We start from the raw sequence: 22,564 nt of genomic DNA on the forward strand, positions 1-22,564 counted from the left end.
TGTGATGCTGTATTGCTTCATCAGCCTGGCAAAGTGACCTTGGTACAGTGCAGTCTCATTCACCCAGCCTACAGCAGCAATTCAAACATTCTTGAAAGACTGACTAGGTAGAGGTGTAGTCAGCTAGTGGCAAACCTGAGCACAACTGAATCTTCCTTCTACAGCTCATTCTAGATTGTTCACACCTCTTCCCAGTACATACCTGTCTTGGTTGATACTCTATATATAAGTTTCTCTTCTTATTTGAATTACGTTAAGGAACTCTGATCTGCTTAAGGACTGTTGTAAGTAAATATACATAGCTGCTACCTAAATTATTTGATTATAGTTCTATTTGCATGTGCTTCCAAATATAACCTTCAACGTGGTCTTATCTTCTGCCCCCTATAATAGATCAAGATGCAAAAGCTACCAACCCTAAGGGGAAAATCCCTGTTGCTTCTGACTTGTGTCACACAAGACTTGACAGCATAGCTTTAACACAGCAAGATGAAAGCTCATCTTAAGATAATTTTATCTACAAATAATTTTTGTCCAGAAATTATTTCAGAGCCTTCAATATCCAAAAAGGTCCCCAGACTGAACCAGCAATGGTTTTGTCAAACACAGACAAACTTTCTTGCCATATATACAACAGCTTTCCTGCACAGTACAACCATTAGAGTTCATTCTGCTGCCTGGAAGCATTCCCTCTCTGCCTTTTGGAGGGCTTCTCATTCCTTTGAAACATCTGCCATTAACTAAAAAGTTCCAAGTTACTGATTCCAGCAGAACCAAACACATATGGCAGATAAAAAAAAGAAGAGGCACCCCGCAGATAAAGTCAGACCAAACCTGAAGAATGGAGAAGCTACCTTGCATAAAGCATGCTGTGTTATAAAGAAAACATGCTGAGTCATGAGCAAGTTTCAAATTTTTTGAGGATGACTTCTACATAGGGCATGTAAGTAAAAAATAAAGTAAATCAATAATTGATGTAGACTCTTGAAGGATTCCACGAGTTCAGAAAGCTTGTAAATGGTCATATAAGAAAGCAAACATTCTTGTTGAAATATCAAGCTTTTAAACAGTTCTTTCAAGACCTTTTCCAATGCTTTTATAGCCAAGCACTGCCAATTCTAGTGGTTTCAAATAAAAAATGTTTATTTCTGATATATACTTGGCTTGTAACAACAAGTACATGCAATAAAGTGCAACAGAGTTGAAATCTGCACAAACATATACAATACTTGGTAGCTCCTCCATGATGCTCAAAAGCATCAGTCTGATTATTAGTCACATTTATAACATTTTTTAAATTTGGTTAAAGCTATGTGCAGAACCAGAAGCAGGGTTTAAAGAAGAATTACTGAGAAAATCCAGCGCACATCAGCATTGCTAGGATAAGATATAATTTAATAAACGGACAGACAAGGCTTTAAATGTTATTTTGTGTTCTCAACCAAGTTATCTGTTTTCAGAGTTCAAAAATCTTGACTGACATAGCAAAATGCATCCTACCACTTGACCATGCTTCTGCGTATCTAAAAATGAAGTCCAAAAGCTTTTGTTGATAGATCATATTGGCTTTTATCACAATGACCACCACAGAAAGCCAGTCTCTTTCTCTTAGTAACATTTAAAGGTCTACTGAACTCAACATTACAGTAGTAATTTTCATTTACCAAACATCTATACATGGAGTACACATCTCATAGCTTTATAATAGAACTTGGTTACACAGTTCACCTAGCAAAATTCACTTGAGAATCAGCCAGCCATATGAAAGATTCTAACCCAATCTACATACATTTTCAGATATGCTTGAATAGCCAGTGCATTAGCATGAAATTCACTCCTAAATTCAAGCAAGCTGACCAGCACTCAGTTACCAATTCACATCTTATCTCCTCTTCTGCCATGTAGGAAAACAAGTGGTGGCCAGTTGAGGGCAAACCAGCCATTCAAGAGAAGTAATCATCATACTAAAAGCTTCCAATAAGATGCAGGTATAGTGTTTTAGATTCAGTTACTCATACAGCTTTCTCAGAATGATTTCCAGACCTAGGTGATGGGTTTTAAAAGGAGACAGGTGATAGGAGTCAGGATCCACAGGCTCCTGACAGGTTACAAAGCCTCACTGCTGTTCTTTGGTAAAAGAATCAAAGTTTTTACTGTAGAGTTTTATTACAAGCTTTTGCTCACTATTCTTTTCAAGTTAAAGCAACCAAGAAGAATCACTGCTTTGGCACACACAATCTCAGAATGAAATGCATACCATACAAGACTACCACATCCACGTGTGTGGATACCAAACATGCATTGTCAGCATGGCGTGCACAAGTTCACCAATATAATTCCTTCATTTCAGACAAAACCCTTCTGGGGCCTAACAACAAACTAGTCTAGATGTGTGGTTTACTCCTCATCATTGCTCCTATAACAGGATACACTCTGCAGTTTCTGCATACAGACATACTCCACATTAACTGCACGCTCACATATACACTTTAAAATACGTTTTTTAAAATCTATTTAAGAAAGATTGTTTCCGAAGGAGTAATAATACACTGTGGCACAGATATTGTGGAACATTTCCCAACCTGTAAGTTTTCACTAGAGTTGAGGTAGACAAGCTGATTTTTATAAGAAACCTCCTTTAGACTTCACAGAGAAAGTAAATCAAGACCTCTCCTCATGTTGTATTTACATGGTTTTTTTATATTTACGTATATATGATCTAAGTACTTAATGACATCTTCAGACTAACACTGTCACCAAGATTAAAACACAGTTTTATAGATGATGTTACAACTGGGTATTAAATGAAGATAAGCTCTTGTAGCAGAGTGTAAATTTAGTGCAGCTGCACCCTGTCTATGCTTCTTGTTTCCATGGCCAAAGGAAAATTTCAAGTTAAAGTCGAGACCAGCAATAAAAATTAAATGCCATATTGTTGTGTTGCATGTTCTCTGTAGTTGCCAGTGTAACCAGGGAGGCCAGTCTTCCACTATTTTTTTCTGCTTTCATTACCTATTGCATCCATGCACTCAGTTATCCAGAAGCGCCATCCCAATTCTCTCCTTTTCTACTAGTAAGCCCAGGAAACACCTGCTCAGTGGCATTGGAGACCCTATTTTATTGATATTCTCTTGATTTAAAAGTATGAAGCCTTCCTAGCTATGTAATTCACCTACCAAAGGTTGTATGCAAATCTCAGGACTACAGATTGCCTGTAACAGAGAAATAATGCTTCCTTCACATACTTCAGCAATTCTATCACCTGGTACATCATTATGAAGGGAAAAACGTCTCCATGGAAACATTCTAACCGGAGGAAAAAGGTTCAATGAGCTAAAAAGCAAGAAGTTATGAACATCAAGTTTTCCATTCAAAAGACTGTCTCACATTCATTTCAGTTTTCATTAAAACAAAACAAAACAAACCCTCAAAACCAAGACCCAAATACCAACCCACAACCCCACACAAGAAAACAACCAACTTACTCCATATAAAATATCCTGAATATGGTAGGTTTGTGTGCTACTTAAATCTATCATCAACTGCACAACAAAAAAAATTAAGTCCAAGAATTACAATTTTCACATCCCATATTTTCCTTACAACTTTCATGGTTTCATAGTCTGCTGGAGTCATATATAGGCAGACCTAAAGAAAAAGTGAAGCCAATCCCATGGTGTCACCAAGTACTGTTCTTAACAATTATGAACTTCATCAGTAGTATGGAACAATCCACAAGTATCCCATGTCCCACTGGACACAAAGCATCACTTGAGCATTTTTATAGCAAACGTCTGTAGTGCAACAGGAAAAGAACAAAAGCAGAGGAGACTGCAAAATGCTTTGCGTCCCTAAAAGTGAAGGAAATAATTTCAAACAGCTTAAAGAACCAAACATGCTCAGAACAATAAATAAATCCTCAGTGGTGGTTTGTCTTCCAAAATAAGTCCTTCCTGATACAATATGGACAGACAGTTCATCTGAATACATAAACCAGGCAGAGCAGCCAAGTAACTCAGATAACTAAATGCTGCTAGAATTACCAGCTTACATCATGCCCCCATAATTGTGGCCAATTACAAGCTTCAGGAACAGGAGCAAAACCACTGGAAGCCAAATTGCACATCACAGAAGAAACAATACTTTTCCAAACTACAAAGGCAATATTCATAGAAAGCAAATATAATTAAGCAACAATCAACCCAAGTCTTCAAAACCCACTTACAAAGCAAGACTCCAAGGGACAAAGGAATACAAAGGCTTTACCGAGCAGTTGTCAATCTTCCAGGATCAACCTATACTCTGCTCTCGCGAGACCCCACTTGGAGTATTGTTTGCAGTTCTGGTGTCCTCAACATTAGAAGGATATAGAGCCATTGGAGCAAGCCCTGAGGAGGGTCACAAGGACAGCACCTTGTCTGGTGCTGGAGTACCTCCTGTATGAAGACAGGCTGAGAAAGTTGGGGCTGTTCAGCCTGGAGAAGGCTGCGTGAAGACCTCATAGCAGCTTTCCAATATCTGAAGGGGACCTATAGGGATGCTGGGGATGGACGCTTCATTAGGGACTGTAGTGATAGGACAAGGGGTAACATGTTAAAACTTAAACAGGGCAAGTTTAGATTGGATACAAGGAGGAAGTTCACTACTGTGAGGGTGGTGAGGCACTGGAATGGGTTGCCCAAGGAAGTTGTGAATGCTCCATCCCTGGCGGTGTTTAAGGTCAGGTTGGACAGAGCCTTGGGTGACACGATTTAGTGTGTGGTGTCCCTACCATTTGGCCATACACAGTATTTGAAATATACCTGATTGAGGAATTTAATGCTAAGTTTTAGGTAAAAGAACTTATCTGTAAAGATAAAACCAATTTGTTTCAAGAAAAAGCAATATTTAAAGATATAAAAATATGTCAAAATGTAATTATTTTATTCTGCTCTATTTATCTTTGTCTGAAACAGGCATTTATTTTGCCTACACAGTATTTAGTTTGCTGGGGGGGAATCTGTATTTTTCCAAAATGAGCCATGTTTATATGCATTGGCAGCAGGAAGAGCTTTTTTCTGAGTCACATCCATGCCCTGCCACCTGTGGTAAGAACCTTGTTTTGCAACAGAACTGTGCTAAATTGTGGATGAGCACTGGAAAATTTAATTAAAACTCACTTCAAAACCAACACATTCTGTTAAGTATCTCAGAAAATCTATAGGTTCATCATTAAATTCATTAGCAAGTTTATAAAATCCAAAAAAAAAGAAATCTGTTCAAATATGCATGAACACACACACAAAAAGCAACCACCCCCAGTAATGCAAATTCTCTTGGACCTCATGCATTGTGGCAAGGCCCCCGGAGTAAGGCAAGCACAAACGACCATCTGTTATTTTTGTCTGCAAAGCAGCGACTTCCCCCCTGATGAATCTCTGATAGCAGCCAAGCAATGGCAGCAACTGCTGTGGCAGGAACTGACAGCCAGCAGCCTCAGCCTCTATTTCTCTTTTCACTCATCCTGCATGTTAAATGGCTGCTTCAAACCCAGGAGTAGCTCTTTACATATTAAAACCAAACATGCCTTTTCTGTGCTTTCATTTAAATTACAGCAAATGAAGGGAAGTGTCAGGGAGCAAGTGAAGGGAAAAAAGAAAGAGAAAGAGTCGGAGAATGAAGAACCCCTCAGGGAGCATTCACAGTGCCAAAGAGATACTCATTTTCTAGCACCATCTGTCAAGAGCTACTTGGAGCTTTTCCTTTCTTTCTCTATCTTAATACCCTCCCCCAGGTTTTGCCATCTCACTTGCTATACTAAGTGGAAAAAACCTCTAGAGTTCATAGAAAAAAAAAACAACAAAAAAAAAATACAAAAGAAACAAGCCACTTGGCCTTCGATCATTTCAGTGGCAAAAATGTTATTTTGGGACAGACTGGACTCTAGTGAGTCAACATTAGGCTACAGTTAGGTGTGGCTTAGATGCAGAAGACAATTTGTCTGCAATTGACTGGTAGCTTCTTTTAGCATTGCTATTGTAAAAGTTTCAAGTCAACAACCAAATCTGAGATTTGCCCCAAAAGCACAGATTTGAGCCCACAGCTCAACTATTGTCTGTCCCATCCAGCTGCTGGGCAGTAGCACTGAGCCAACCATTCTGGCAGCAGAGTTGCAAAATATAAGAAATCAAGTTAGCTTGTCTGCATTATTGCAACATTTGGACACCTTTTCTCATTTTATTCAAATCTATACTTTATCTGACTTCTCACAGCAATTTAGCATCTGAGACAGGACCGTGTTTCATAACTTCAAGGCAAACAATACTACCTTCACAGTAGAAGTTTGTGTAGACAATTTACAGTGTAATGCAAATATTCCGATCATTGACTTATTTATATGCCAGACCTAAATAATTTCTGAGAACTCTATGGAGATTGCCGAAACACTAAGAAACAACGTATTTAATTAGCAGTGATGGGGACAGCAAGGTCCAGCATGGTTCTAACCCAGGAAATCCAATATTGCCAGAAGGGCTAGCTGTAAAAATAGAAAGTGTGTTTTGCCAAAAATTCTGGGCATTTTTCACTTGATTTCGTCAGTCTTCAGTAAACTCTGGGACATTCTAAAATGCTTACACAAGCAGAACAGAAAAAAAGACATACACAACTATCTGTGAATATCAGAAGACAAGAAACTAAGGAGCTTTCCATCAAGATGGAGTACATACACCAACTGTGGAGTCAAATTCTCATTCTTCCTATATGCCAGGCAATATCTTAGCCACAGGACTACAGCCTGTAAGCTTTTCTCTGACAAAAATTACTGAACTTTTAACACAATTTGTGTAGACAAAAAAGATGCTTCCTCAGGCTGCCAATAATTTGAGTGAAACACAGAGCAGAGGTTGATCCTCCAACCCAGAGAAGTGCCCTAAATAGGTATGTATATGGAGAGGGAGATGAGTTATTCTCAGTTACTTTCCCATTCAGATTCTACTGGGAAACATTGCCAACAGTGCATTAGAACTAGCACATTTCACTGAAAAAAATTCTTATTCCATAAGGGAGCCACAGGTGCATAAAAAGTTTTCCTTGTCAGGCTGAACTGAAACATTCCCACAATTCAAAGCCATAGAATCCAGGTCAAAATAAAAATTCTCTAAGACTGATTTTAAAAACACTGTGACTCAATTTGTCACCTTACATTTCAAGCTTTTAAGATGTACATTTTTTTCTTTCACTTTTATTATGATATATTAAAATCAGAAAGCTTATACTTACCTGAAAACTTTGACCTTTCAACATTTTCTTAATCAAGTCTGAAGAAAAATATCCAAGCACAGATTTGGTCATAAAATAAAGCCAGAACAGTAGGTAGTAGTAAGCATCAAACCTGACCTTTCAGAGGCAAGAGTGAACTTCAACTACCAAATATTTTGTCATTTCTTATTTAACAGATTCATTTTCTCAGGCACTACAGACTTCTGGTCCTTCAGCAATATTACTGTTCTTTTTATAAGGAACTTATTCCTCCCATAGCACTGCTGTATACAACAACTCCAAGATATAAGACTACTATCTACTTTGCCCTACTATTAACCTTATAATTTTGTTCTGTGAAACAGAACAACCTGTGGGAATACTTCAGGATGCCAGGTCAGCAAGATGCTGAACAAGGTACTGAAGCACCCAAAGAGTTTTAAGCACCAGAATAGTCTTGCCGACTTCATTGATATCCTTTAAGCTCATGGAGATGCACATGCACTATGCTGGGGCTCACACATATTTCCAAAGCACTGCTAGATTAATAACCTTTCTTGTAGAACCAATCAGTAAAAGTCAAGAGCATTATTATTTGTAAAGTAAATGTTTCCAAGCAATTCTGAAAGTAAAAACATAGTAAACTCTTATAACTAGCGGTAAATAAAAGAAATATTCAAATATTTTTAGCAGTAGTCTACTTGCCTAGTCAGGAGCTTGATGCATCATGGGAAATAGTCAAACCATTTAAGACTAATGCCAAATTTAGGCAAAAACAACAATGTGAAAAGCTATTTGGGGAATCAAAGACAGCACTCACCACTTGTATTTCCCTTCTTCACATCAATAAATAAATTTGTTGTTCAAATTAAAAAAAACAACAAAAACTAATTCAAAAGCTTTTATTTTATTATTATTTTCACAGACTCCACTGTCCTTCCTAGGTACATTTTCTTACAGCAACCTTTCCTCAATTTTTCTGCTTCACCACTTTTGTTATCCTTTGATTGATACAATTTCCCTACACTTTCTATTTTCTTTCTCTTGGGCTGTCTTGTTACTATTGTTGATTATGTTTTTTCTCACCCCATCCCATTTCCTCATGTTAACAAGCTAGCTTTACCTCACTCTACATAAAACGTCACCCAACCTTAATCTTGGGTTTGCTTTAGCTTGACAGCAGATTTTTCCCCTACAAAGCTTGTGACTGAAGCTTTAACATCGCCATCTCTGTTCTGCAGTTTCTCAACTGCTTCTTAAACGAAAAACAACAAAAAAAAAACAACAAACTACACAACCAGACTTCAGTGTTACCTGACAGAGAAAGAAGCAACCCAGATGAGTGGGATTATTGTTCAAGTAGAAACAGCTGAAGAACAAACACTAGGGATCTAAGGTCTTCTTCCACCCAGACACTGTTTTCACTAAACCATATTTCAATTCAAAACCTTCAGAATTACTCCTGATATACTCTAGTTTAAAATGATACCGTTTACTCTAATATATTCCCACCCGCCAAAGGCATAGCCAAGGAATCTAAATTACAGTTCACGTTCTGGAAGAGCAAAAAAAAAAAAAAAAAAACCAGCCTGGAGAAGCTATATAATATGGGAATCCGTGAAAAGATTATTTAAATCATTATGAATGATTTCACTTCCAATATTTCTCAATCCTGGCTCTGTCCTTGATAAAACCTTAGCCAAACCTACTACTTATACAGCCTGTTTATAATTTAATTTAAAAAGTATTAACTTTCACTAACAGCTCAAATGAATATAAATATATATTTGGAAATTGTGTGCCTATGTACATTTGAATAATATACATCATAGATAGATAAATCTTTCATACAGAACAGGAAGCTAGACAAAAATACCATTCAATCACATATACTTAATATCTCTAAAGCACTTGGTATCACTAAATTACTATGAGATATAGTGACTACTTCCTTATATTACATCTTTCCCAGATACACTACTAAGTTTCTCCTTGCTCCTTTTTAAAAACATAGGTAGGGTAAAAAATTTCATAGAATCGTAGAATGGTTAAGGTTGGAAAGGACCTTAAGAGCATCAAGTTCTAACCCTCTGCCATGGGCAGGGATGCCTCACACCAGGCCATGTTGCCCAAGGCTCTGTCCAGCCTGGCCTTGAACACTTCTAGGAACGGAGCATTCACCACATCTTTGAGCAATCTGTTCCAGTGCCTTAACACCCTTGTAGTAAAGAACTTCTTCCTTATATCTAACCTAAACTTCCCCTGTTTAACTTCAAGCACATTCTCGTTTGTCCTGTCGCTACAGTCCTTAATTAAGAGTCCCTCCCCAGCACCCCTGTACCCCCCTTCAGATACTGGAAGGCTGCTGTGAGCTTTCCATGCAGCCTTATCACCACCACCATCAGACATTGGAGCCCCAGTTTGGGGGGTTTAATAAAGACTATACCCAATGTGTGCCTGGTTTTGGATCTGTACAAGAAAAACAATCTTGAAAGAGAATTTGGAAACGATTAGGTTAAGGACTAAGAAGCACATCAGAACCAGACTAATACTACCTCTAATCACTACAACAGGTTTTATTTCAACATATTCATTCTTCCACTAAGCACAGAATGCCCCAATTTTTAGTTGATATTAATTTAGTGCCATACTAAAATACATTTTACATAAGTTCTGTTTACAGCAAGTTAAGGTTTAGCACCCTGGAGATTTCATCTCAATGCTGGGATCTGGAATTAGAGGCAAGTCATGCTGTGAGTCTGCACCCACACATTTCTTAGTTATTCTATCTGCTTCTATCCATCTTGTCCCATCTTAGCAAATTCACTATTGTAGTTGTATAGTCAGTAGCCCAGGTACAGTTGGTTGGGAACTCAAGTACTACTTATTAGTTGAAAAACAACTACCAAAAGTTCATCTGGTAGCAAATTTCTCAAGTATAATAATAATCAATAATAATAAAGAAGATAATAAAGTGACCATAAATAATCATAATACAATTACCTAACCTTAAAATTGGCCAAATCCTTGCAAGGACTTCCAGAGTCATCTGTATAATGCTCATACTTGTACAATTGCTTCATTTCATTCATCCAGTAAGTTATAGGATAAGAGGAAATGGCCTCAAGTTGCTTCAAGACAGTTTTAGACAGAATATTAGGAAAAATATTTTGATCAAAAGAGTTATTAATCATTGGAACCAGCTGCCAAGGGCAGTGATTGAGTCACCATCCCTGGAGGTATTTAAAAGATATGCAGATGTGGCACTTAGGGATATGGTTTAGTGGTGGACTTGGTAGTGCTATGGTAACAATTAGACTCAATGATCTTAAAGGTCTTTTCCAACCTAATTGATTCCATGATTTACACATTATTTACAACAGCCCATAATTCAGAGGAATTACGGACACGTTTTTATACATGTTTTGTATCAGGTTTCAAAAGCATTCAAAAAAATCAAAAAGATCTCAAAGCAGTATATATTACTTACCTCCATAGCATACCAGGAAACCATGCCATTTGTGTAGTTTTGCAAACTGTAAATATTTGTACCCCATTGAACTCCATAAATGAAAGCAGTTGTTAAAAATGGCAATACAGTTTGATGTGCTTTACCTTTTCACTCCTATTTAAATATTTTTTTCTCCAAAGGTACACATGCTGTGGCATAAGGAGCAAACTGTTGACAGATGGCATTAAAACACAATGGTGCCATAACTGAGGCTTATATTCAAACAGCCCTGACAGTTTGGAATCTAATTGCCAATAAAACAATACTGTGATACTGCCACGTCCAATACTATAATATTTTGCTGAAGTAACACTTGAATCCACTAGTAAATTATGTTCTCACAGAGCAAAACATTTTCTTCATTCCATTCGGACACAGCACTATAAATCCACATACAGTAGTTCAGTTCTGAATGAGAACTTGCCTCTTATCCCCAAGTTCTCTCACGGAGTTACTGACAGCGTGAAAATGCTCAAGATGCACGTATTACATTGCAGCACTTGTGTTTTAGCCATCCTTTATTAAAATGCAAAATGGTACAACTGACATAGTAAGCATTATGTTTATGAAAAGATCCAAGTGAACCAGGAATAAAGTATGCCAGATTTGTTATGCCAATTCTGACTTCAACAGTGAAGGCATCTACTTTTTATCAGGCAATAATCATCATAAACTAAAGTGAAGGACATGGGATGCTAATTCTTATTCTATTTATGGCTGCTTTTAACTGGAGATGCACATATATGAATCGTAAAACCAACCTTGTTTCAGAGATAATGGATACAATGACCAACTGTTGCACTTATTACTACAAGCTGCACTGACTTTGCCTTGTTCAACAGTCATCCCTTGAGGTCATTGAGCATTTCTTGGAAAAGCATGGACTGATGCCAGAAGCCTTGATACAAAAACTTGGTTTTTACTACCACAAGGATTTGCTCACATTAACTTCACTGATAAACTGAAGCATATGTAAGCACTTCTAGGACTAGGTTTTAAGGGAGTGTGTCCAAGCATGCATATATTTATGCTTATCACCCAAACATGTGTATGTAGACTGACATTCAGACATAGAAATTTACTACAAATATTCAGTATGCTTACCTCCACAGATAAGTGTACATAAAATCATTTTTTACCTGATGCTCAGATGTAGTCATCTCACAGCTGGACTGCAGTAACTATTTTAAGGTAGACAGACAATACCATGGCTTAAATCATTTGGGTCAGAGAACAGAGGAACAACAATGGACAATTGCCAGAGAAACCTTACAGGCTGCAACAGAAGCGCTTAAGTAATCATGGATAGTTTTCCAACAAATTAACATACATTTTTGTTTGCCATTCTGTTCAAAGGTCTCCTAATAAAAACAATTTCCTGAATAGTTTAAACCTGCATCAATAAGCTTGACCGCCACAGCTTTCCTGGAATGGATCAATTATGATTCCCTGAACAATACTTTTATTTGGGGCTCCCAAGTGAACTGTGTGAAGAGGAAAATGCTTTCTCTCTGACTGTGTCACGGTGAAAGCAACAGATTTTAGCTGGTCACTTAAGACTGGTATGAAATAGGTCTGAAAGGTATAAAGCATGAAGCCAGTTCCAATTTTATGCATTATTTTATAAGATAGAAAACAAGAACATGTGGACAAATACATCGGAATAGATTAAGCAACAACCAAACTTCCATCACAAGAGGAGTTCAAATCATACTGCTCAACTCATGGCAGTACCTCACAGGCCGTAAGCTAGACATTTCAAAAGGCAGATTCACTCGCCCTGGGCTTGCATTCTGATTTCTGCTGTAACAGAAGCTTCCCTCAAAAGCCCGTGGGATAGGCCCTTACTTGATGCATTGGTGAGCTCTCAGATCCAAAGATGAGCAAAGCATGTCTGTGAGGAGTTACACAGGCTGATGCAACTGATAGGCAGGGCACACTAAGCTAACAGCCCTTCTGAGGCTAAAACCTGGTTACTAGTTATTCAGCGAAGTCCAATCCTGATAATGGTAATTAGAAAGCTCACAGAAGACAGAAACTAAAATCCAGGATGACCAAAGGCCTCGTATTTTTGAATGATACTGAAGGCAGTGACAGACATGCCTTGAAAGCCTGACACATTCACTCGGGAGACATATTGTTGGATTCAGTTATTTCCCAAAGGGAAGGTCAGAGAGAAATTACAGGAAAGACTAAACTTTGAAGGAGGGAAGAAGCTTCAGGGCGTCAGATGGAAGTAACAGAGCAGGCGAATTGACAGCAGCATCAAAGACAAAAGGGCTTAGTCAAATCCAGAAAAACTGAAGAATAAAATATCTGTACATATCTGAATTTCTCCTGGTCTCTTTTCAATGCATGGCAAAAGGCTTATGTAGGAAGCATGCATAGAAGTGGATGAGGAAGGTCACATTGCTAAAACAAGGAAAAAAAAAGGGGGGGGGGGGGGGGTGGAGGGGGTGGAGATATGGGAAGAACCAGGAAAGCTTTAATTTTTAAACCTAAAAGATGGTACCATTCTGCCCAGTACAGTGTTTCCACATCCCATCCATACCAAAACCAAACATTTCAGGTATGCTTAAGATGTACCTCAGTAGGACCCCCATGTTCTGAGGTTCCATGTAACTGTGAACCATGACCTTGCAAGGTAAGCTCTGCTAATTCACCCTTGTGCCAGAGCTGCAAGTTTCAGATATATGAAGCTAATAAAGCAAGTTAAAGCATCTGACACATCAGACAGAAGGAAGCCGGAATATCTTGCCTAAGACTTGGGTGTTTTAATAATCCTAAACAATACAAAGGTTAATTACAGGGCAAGATATGTCTAAACAGTATCTAATACATGGCACTTCACATGGATCAGCTTAGCTAAACATCCCTTCCCAGATCTTGAGATTAAAACTGCAGTCCGCCCTATTCATGAAAAAAGTAAGAAACCTCATTTATTTTCTCTGTCAAGATATTTTAGCAACAGAAACTGCTCAGATTTTAACAACACACCACAAAATGTGAATGGTGACAAGATAAGGGCATTTATTTCACCTGGTTTCTGTAGGCAGTACTTTAACGCAGCCAAGGGCAGAGGGAGATATTCCAAGTTATACAAATGTCTTGGAAAACTTAGTTCTTATCATCCTTATAGGTACTGACCTATGATTAAACCCCAATCACCATAGAAAGGGCTTTGATCAACTGTTTCAGTAAACCACGTGAATAAAGGGAGCTGTTAGAGATTCTCCTTCCTGTACAGCCCTTGACTGTGTTCACGAATAACTTGAAGGCAAGTTCCATGCAACATCTTACTGTGAGCATATCTGCAACAATTCAACATATGTTATCTTGCTTCAACACAGCTAAAAAGATACTTGTCTTCCCATTCTGGGTTCCTTCACAACCAGCAAGAGAAGTATTATTTCAAAAGGTTATATCACTATTCTGCTAAATATAAGACAGCCTGTATATTTTGTGGTGATCTTAATGACAATGAAAATGTCTTGAAAGCCCCCAGAATTATTATAACACATCTTGATAATATCAAAAATTAAGTACTTGCCCTTTTTTTTCTGAAATCTTTATATATCCCTTATATATAGTTGCAAAAGTAATTTCTACTGTGACATGCCCATAGATTACACAGAGTGTTTGGGCAAAACTCTAACCTTATTGCATAACAACTGATCTCCAGCCCCAGCAATCTGGGATCTTTTTTAAAAATGCACATCTTGACATAAACCAGCCTTAAGGAATCATTTTTAATGAAATTTATGGCTTCTCTGTGAAGGGATGCTGCTTTCCCTGGCAGCATTTGCACTTGAATATTCAAAACCAGTGAATCAAGTGAAGCACAATTTTGAACAGGGACATCATTGCACAGTCCTAATATCACGTGATTTCAACAAAATACATTTTCAAAGCAGAAAATCCCCATAAGCAATGCATGTGTAAAACAAAGTGTATACTATGGTAAAGTCCTAAATGTTAGTATTTGTGTGACCAATGACCTCAAATATAAAAGGCCAATCAAGTCTGCACTACCTTTCTATTTACTAAAAGGAGGTTTTGATGTTCCCATCAATTCCTCTTTCATATGTTGTCTTCTATGAGACTTTCTCATTAGACACCTGGTAGTCAGTAGCCTGAAAAAAACCAAACAGATTTCAGGTGACCAACATTCCAATATTTTTTTCTCCTTGCAAGGTTAGTGGCAAAATTTCAATTGACTTCAGTGAATTCAGGTAGGTACCACCTATTCTGAACTCACTTGCAATGGAGTTTACCACAGTCCTGCCTTTTACTGCAAGAAGCATTAATAAGTCTGTATGTGATTTAGTGGGTAGTTAATGCTGCACTTCATTTCATGGTTTGGCTTTCATTGTCACCATGCACTTGAATATCACAACCAGAAGCATCTAGACATGGGTATAACCATTTCACCGTAAGCGGAAAGATTTAGAATGATTTCATTGTCAAGAAGGTTCATTCTTTGTTGAAAGTGTTTTCTTGTTAAGCGAACAGCTGCAACAAACAGCCAGGTTGCTATCAGTGGGTGTCACTGAAAGTAAGAAAGGTAGCAGCAAAAAATTAAAGCAAATGAAGAGATGAGCAAAAGTTAAGAGAATAAGGTAGTCTTGCAGCCACCACACGAGCTGCTACAGCTCTATCTTAGTATTAATTATCATTCAATTCCCCATAGCATTCTAAAACCTAGATGATCAGATAATAAGAGGTTGAATGGTACGCATAACATCAAGCTGATTAAATTTGTTTACTTATAATTCTTTCAGGTTCCCATGCATACCATGTAATTTTCAAGGTTTATTTCAAACAGATTTTATGTAATGTATTATTGACAACATCCTCATGGACCATTTCTACAATGTCATTCAGGATAATTATTTCACAACAGATTTGCCAGAGTCCCTGATTCCTGTTGGGATTTTCTTTTGCATAAATTACAGAGCAGAATATTTAATCAGTGTCCCCATTAGAACCCTATGGCTTATTTTTAGGAATAAGGAATTAAAGAACAGAGAGATTTCAGGAGAGGCAAGGGGAAAGAAAGCAATATTGGTATGACTGCAGCGTGAATATTTTCCTCAGTAAGTTTCCTAAAGTACAGAAAAGCTAAATGCTGTCCTGCAGCATCTTTGCCTTTTTTAGAAATAAAAACTAGCATTAATCTTTTGACTCCATTAAATATTTATGTTAACAAATCACATAATGTGGAGCTAAAAAAAAAAAGTACCATTTAAACAACATTATCCTTAAGGTTGCTCCAAAAATGAGTTAGCTCCTCTAAGAATTCCAAACCAACAATAAAACCAAGAACTATAACTATAGGAATTTTACATATATTTAATATATATATATCTACACAGAAATAAAGACTGGACAATCACTTATCTCCTCATTATGAAAAAAATTTTGTGCTTCGAAAATATTTTTTTCCTGATGTAACATGATCTAGCCTGAGCGTCGGAACAGCATATTGTGCTTACTGTTTACAAAAGTCAATTAGGCAGACAAACACGGTCCTGTGATTTGGCAACATCTCAAGAATAAAAAAATACTATCCATTTTTCTACTAGATTGCAAGTTGTCCACTAATGCCTGCTCACAACAGAGGGTTTAAGAGAGTTAAATCAAAACCTAAACCTTTCTGACTGATGGGCATCTGGGTTTCCCGGAAAAAGGACCAAATGAAGTATTTACCATCCAGAAGTGCACATGCAGTTACTTTGTTAGAGCAGCAAAGTGTTTCAGGACATCAGAACATACTGACTATTGAGGGAAAGAAGCAGCATCACTATTGCCCGGTAGGAAGCAGTATCTTCATTCTTATATATTAAGCCTCTGTCAGAGAGGAGAAGTGTGCTGCTGCCAGAGGTGAAGGGGCCCAAGTACAACATGACCCTAAAACAAAAGAAACGGCTTGAGGAGCAGATTTGGTTGCAATTCTATCCACACAAGATATAATAAAGAAATCATTACTAGTGCTGGGAGACACAAAAGGCAGCACAGGAAAAGCTGTATCTCACTTTTTAAGCACCAACTCCACCCAACTTTCTCCAATAACTACAGCACACAGGGAACAGCAATTTTGACAGGTGGTGCTTAAACTTGCAGCGCTTGTCAATCACAGCTGAAAGGCAGATTGTCTTTGTGGCCTGCTCTCAACTGACAGTTCAGATGCAAGGACTCCAGTTGGTACAGTACTGCTATGTTGCATATGTGACTACTTGAGGGTCCCATGTAGTAACCAATGAATGAGATTCAGTTTTGTCCATTTTACCCAGACCTATTGCTATTAGTGGAGAATATGTCAAGAGCACAAGGTTCATAGTGGTATGAAACTCTACATCCTTCATACTTTTCCCCACAGTATGCATATCCCTAATACCAGTACTGTTCAGAGAAGACCAAGACCTGATCATGATAGTTCATATATGTAAATAGTCATGCAAATATAAAAGCTGGCATGGCTAAGGCTTGCCATAGCATGCAACCTACAGCACAAAAATAAAATGATGTGCCAGCAGCCCACTGGCAAATGAGAGTTGCTAGCTGGTGGCAATCAGGGTTTGGTCAGCAGCAACCTGGACAAGGATCTATCTCTGTGCCTGGTTTTCCATGGAAAAATATTTAATCACTTTCTTCATTACAAAAGTCAACAGTAAATTCATTATTTCTCCCTCAGACATTCATATATTCAATCAAATTCACTTTCACATCGTTAGAATTAGAATCTTCTATCTCCTAGTGCAACAGAGGACATAGGAACAACAGAATCATGACAAGAATTTACTGCAGCAGCTCCAGGCATAGGTATGTTCTGCCTCCGCTACTTGAAACCAGCCTGCGGCTTGGGAGGCTGGCAGGCATTAGCCAGCTGGGATGAGGCCTGGGGCAAGGTGAAAGGGCCCCACATTGTCTATAGTATCTCTCTTGTCAAAAAGAAAACATACATGAAATTTATAAGTTATGCTCTTTCTTCTGTAACCCAGCCAGGGCTTTTCTGCCTGGGACAATGGCTTCCACAGACCAACAGCTATAGGCATGCTCCTGTGTCTCAGTGTTTTTCTTTTAGAGTAAGCACACGGCTCATACTACTGGCACTAGCTGTGTCACTTCCCTCAGCATAGTCACACAAACACCCATAGGCTGACAACCACACAAAATGCCTCCTTATGTGAATTTAAGCACACAGTTAGTGCTGGCGCACAAACACCTTAAAAAACCCAAACAAACCAAAAAAACCCAAACAAAACCCCTACTACCTGACAAGTCCGCTCTTTGGCATGCAAGTGACAACACAAGGGTCTGCTAACATGTGATGAAGCTCTTGAGGAACACAGGTCTAGAACAAAATAAATGGGAAGTAAACATCAGTGGAGTAAAAGCAGTAACCTATCTTCATCACTTCTTTCCTAAGAGGTGAGGCTTGGTAAATCAGGGTCTTCTAACAACTGAGGCTGGCTGGCCTGCATGTTTCATACATATTATTAGCAAGGATTAAAGCTCATTATTCCATGTGTTCCCCACCCTGGTGACTAGGGCAATGCTTGCCAAGAACAACGCCAGCCAGCTCATCCTGCTCTTTAATCAGCAGAGAATATCTTTTCCAGCTGTAACTTATAACAGGCAGAGAGAAAGATCAAATCGGAGGCAGACACTGCAGAAGTTCGGTAAGGTGCAGCTGGAGATCAACCAACTCTATACTTTCTCCATGAAACAGCAGGACTGTGGGGTGTAAAATGGTACAGTTGCAGAGACAGTCAAACATCAGTGGCATTGGGGTAGAAGAGAAAGAGTGCTGCTTCACAGTGGTCTCAAAGACAATTTATGAGTAGTTCAACTATATTACAGGAAGTTAAATCAAACAGTTTTATATTAATGTGTATAGGTCACTTAAGAATCAAAAAAAAAAAAAAAAGAAAAAAGAAAAAGACCAAAACCATGCAATTTTGCAACTACATCTCAAAAAGGACCACGGCACAAGGGTAAGAAAAAAACCCTAGTAATTCCGCCATTCTAACTGATCTGCTTAAAAAGGCCCATCTGTCTGAAATCTTATCACTCATCTTGGTGTAGATCCAGATCTAAAATAAATCAGAAAATGCTTTATCCTCCCAGTGCTTTGAACAAGTTTTAAATCTGTCCTCCCAGCTGAGTGCATGCACCATTATAGCTATTCTTTGTATCAGACTGGAGCACAGCCAACATGTCACACATTTCACAGTCAATACTATTAGCTCCTTTGCTATAGCAGTTTGCACCACTAAGTATTTAGGCAAATAGGGTCAAGGCTTCAGTTTGTGTGTGCTTGAAAAAAAGAAAGCACAACTCTCTGAAGTGCTGATCCAAAGCCTAATAAAGCCAGTAGAGTTCTCGCCATTCGGTTAAGAGCTGCTTGCTGTTTTATTCACCCTAATTACAACTACCAAACCACAGTCGCGTTTTTACCAGGCTTACATTGTCGGGCACAGCACAGCTAGGCATGGCCCAGCACAGACAGGGAACAGAGCAGCCCCAGGCACCTCCCTGGAGCAGGGACAGACTGCTGCCAGCAAGGTACAGGCTACACAGCATGGCTACAGATGTAACTGCACCTTTCAGCCCCTTTAAATGGCTTTAAAGCCAGACAGTGCTTTTAAAATGATACTCCCACTATCCAGAACTATGAGAACAAGTGTCAAGTATTAGTGTTTATGATGGGGACCTTAATGGAAGACAACTCTTATCAGACTTCCAACCCCACCACGCCCTCCCCACCTCCTGAAACAAACAAAAAAAAGCCATGCAAGAATATCACACTAATCAAGTCTGCCTCTTAAATGCCACTGTTTGAATAGAAGCAGACATCTAAAATACTACAACAACAACAACAACAAAATCACTGGTTTCCCCCACATACCCATTAAAGGGTTTTTAAATGAATGGTATGAATGAATCTCTACCAACTTCTGTTATTCTCTGTAGCAACACAGTAGTAATACATCAGAGAAGATAATTAGAAAACAGTGCACACAAAAATAGAACACATGCAAACTTAGATAATTGGAAAGGGAAGGTGGAAGAATTAGTGTTAACTCTTTCGAAATTACACAGTATGAAAGAAGGTAGCACTCTGACGTGAATTAAAGTGTACCACAAAAGCTTTTGTTTCCTTCTGAATACATACCTGTGCACGTGCATTGGGTGCGCATAGCCATGTTTTGGTAGCAGTGGGGGCTACAGAGTTGTTTTTTGTCAGAAGCTGCTAGAAGCTTCTCCTATGTTCAATAGAGCCAATGCCAGCCAGCTGCAAGACAGACCAATGTATTTGGGTGGGGGGAGAGTGGGCAAGTGGTCGACTGCAGCTGGCACAGCAATGAGAATAAGTGAGAGCAACAGCTTTGCAGGCACCAAGGTGAGAAAAAGATGAGGAGGAGGGCGACCAAGAGCAGAGATTCCCCTAAAGCCCTTGGCACAGACCACAGTGAGGCAGGCTGTGCCCCTGCAGCCCATGGAGGTTAACAGTGGAGCAGATCTCCACCTGCAGCCGGTGGAGGACTCCACATCAGAGCAGGGGAGGCTGTGATGCCATGGAAAGCCCACGCTGGAGCAAACACTTTGCAGAACCTGTGGCCCCATGGAGAGAGGAGGCCAAACTGGAGCAGATTTGCTACAGGAACTGTTACTGGGAGACTCATGCTGGAGCAGTCTGTTCCTGAAGGACTGCACCCATAGAATGGACCCACTCTGGAACAGGGGAAGAGTGTGAGGAGTCCTTCCCTGAGGAGGAAGAAGTGGCAGAGACATGTGAACCAACTGCAGTTCCCATTCCCCCTCCCCTTGTGCTGCTGGAATTGAAGAGAAAGAGGTAGAGAAAATCAGGAATAAAGTTAAGCCCAGAAAGAAGGGAAGCATAGGAGGAAGGTGTTTCAAGATTTGATTTTATTTTCTCATTACCCTGTTCTAATTGCCAATAAATTGAATTAATTTTCCCCCAAGTCAAGTCTGGTTTGCCCATGGCAGTAATTGGCAAGTGAACTCTCTTTGTCCTCATCTTACCTGAGCTTTTCACTGTATTTTCTCTCACCTATGCAGCTGAGAAGGGGGGTGATAGAGCAGCTTTGGTGGGCAACCCCAGCACACCAGGGTCAACCCACCACAGCATAAGGTATCATTTAAATCCAAGTAATACACATTTGAATTTAAGACAGAAGTTAACGTATTGTATCAGATATGACACCTGAACTGTAATTTCTGCTCCTAACAGATTCTTTAGTATACCTTTTCAAGGGTGTTTTTTTATTTTTCCATTTCCCAAAATAGCACCTATGTTATATATGACCCTCTTCCCATAACCTTTTGAGATTTTTAAGAGTTGGACAGCCTTAATAAGGGTCTTCTAGCTTAATTGCATAACTGAGTGCACACTGGCATGATTTCCACTTAAAAACTTGAAATCCTACACCTTTATTCTGGGCTTTGTTCCAATGTAGGTCCTATAAAAAGGTCAAAAACAAGCCAGTTCCTCTCCATTTCCTTGAAATACAAAGATACCATGACTTACACACAGCCTAGCATAACAAGCAGCTGCCAATCAGTGACTGGCAAACCCAGCTGCCATACCATGATTTCTACCCATTTCTCACTGCCACATGGCAGACTGCAAAGTTGTAACCTGCTTTGGAATTAAAGTTGTCCAAGATGCAGACCATTTCCCAAAGACCTGAAGTTTGGGCGCTGGGAAGAAGGATGTGGAAGAACACACAACCAAAGAGACAAAGCAAGGCTCACCAAAGAGAACTCGTATTCAGCTCCCAACTGACATGGAATTACTGGCAAAAAGCCATTTTACCTTCTTTCCTCACCTCTATTTCTGCTCCACATCAATTGAAAAACACAAAAGTTAGAAACTAGTAGGCTGAACAGGGATAATTCATACATCATCCAGATAAAGGCAATTCAGCAGGTTTTGGTCTTTCAGTATCATCCTTTGTCAGAGGGAATATGACAGGTAAATCCAATAACATGAGATAACACAGATGGCTTTCCAACCCACAGTCAGTAACAGCAGTGAAAAAAATCAAGGCTGAATACCAGGCTTAGCCTCTTTCAGGAGAGGAATTCTTACTGCAACTCTTGATCCCAAGACCTCAGTTTTCCCAAGAAAAAAGTTTCTACAGCATGTTTATTTATTCATTTGCTTGTCCTGACTGGGTTTTTTCCCAGAGAAAGCCCTGAATATAATTTATCTTTCCAGGGTGACACCTGGAGACCTCCATTTTTTTGTTGATTTTTTTCCAGCTTTATTTACTTAATTTTTTATATTCTATATTTTTTTTAAACACATGTGAATTCTAGTGGATTTACCATAGCAAGCTCACAGTTAGTAACTTCAGCAGAAGGTAGAAGTTGATGAAAGGAACCATATCTTGAAGCAGAGAGAACAGAACCTAAATTAAAACATTGGATCAGGCACCAGCTTTTCCTCTGGTCCTTCATGAGCCACAATCCCTTTCTGTCCCTGCTCTCTATTAGGAAGATCATTAGCTGAATAAATGATAGCTAAGAACCCATTAACTAAAGTCAGATTTACTAGGCTTGATCAATTAGATTTTCAAGTGTAAAAAGATCCTAACATACAAGTCTTAAGGAGAAAGCTCCTTCTGCCAAATGTATTAATTTCTGATCACTGCCTCCCTTTTTAAATCCCTTCTCAATTTTTTCTTCAAATTGAGAGGTTTGGGGAAGTAGGGGGAACAGATTATACTTTCTGATATTCACTACAAGACTTGTCCTTCTGTTTTCAATTTTAATTATTTATTT

The 22,564-nt window shown here is 38.8% G+C and overlaps 1 long non-coding RNA gene across 1 annotated transcript in view; it reads right to left on the reverse strand.

The window, feature by feature from the left end:
- The window catches only part of LOC133224843 (uncharacterized), a 287,272-nt gene that overhangs the window by 261,890 nt on the left and 2,818 nt on the right, over nt 1-22,564 (reverse strand). The gene's annotated exons all lie outside the window — the stretch shown is intronic.

The sequence above is a fragment of the Neopsephotus bourkii genome, unplaced genomic scaffold, assembly GCF_033783945.1.
Source record: "Neopsephotus bourkii isolate Nb327-2 ecotype Australia unplaced genomic scaffold, CSIRO-AGI_Nbou_v1 NB_1728, whole genome shotgun sequence".
NCBI classification, from domain to species: domain Eukaryota; kingdom Metazoa; phylum Chordata; class Aves; order Psittaciformes; family Psittacidae; genus Neopsephotus; species Neopsephotus bourkii.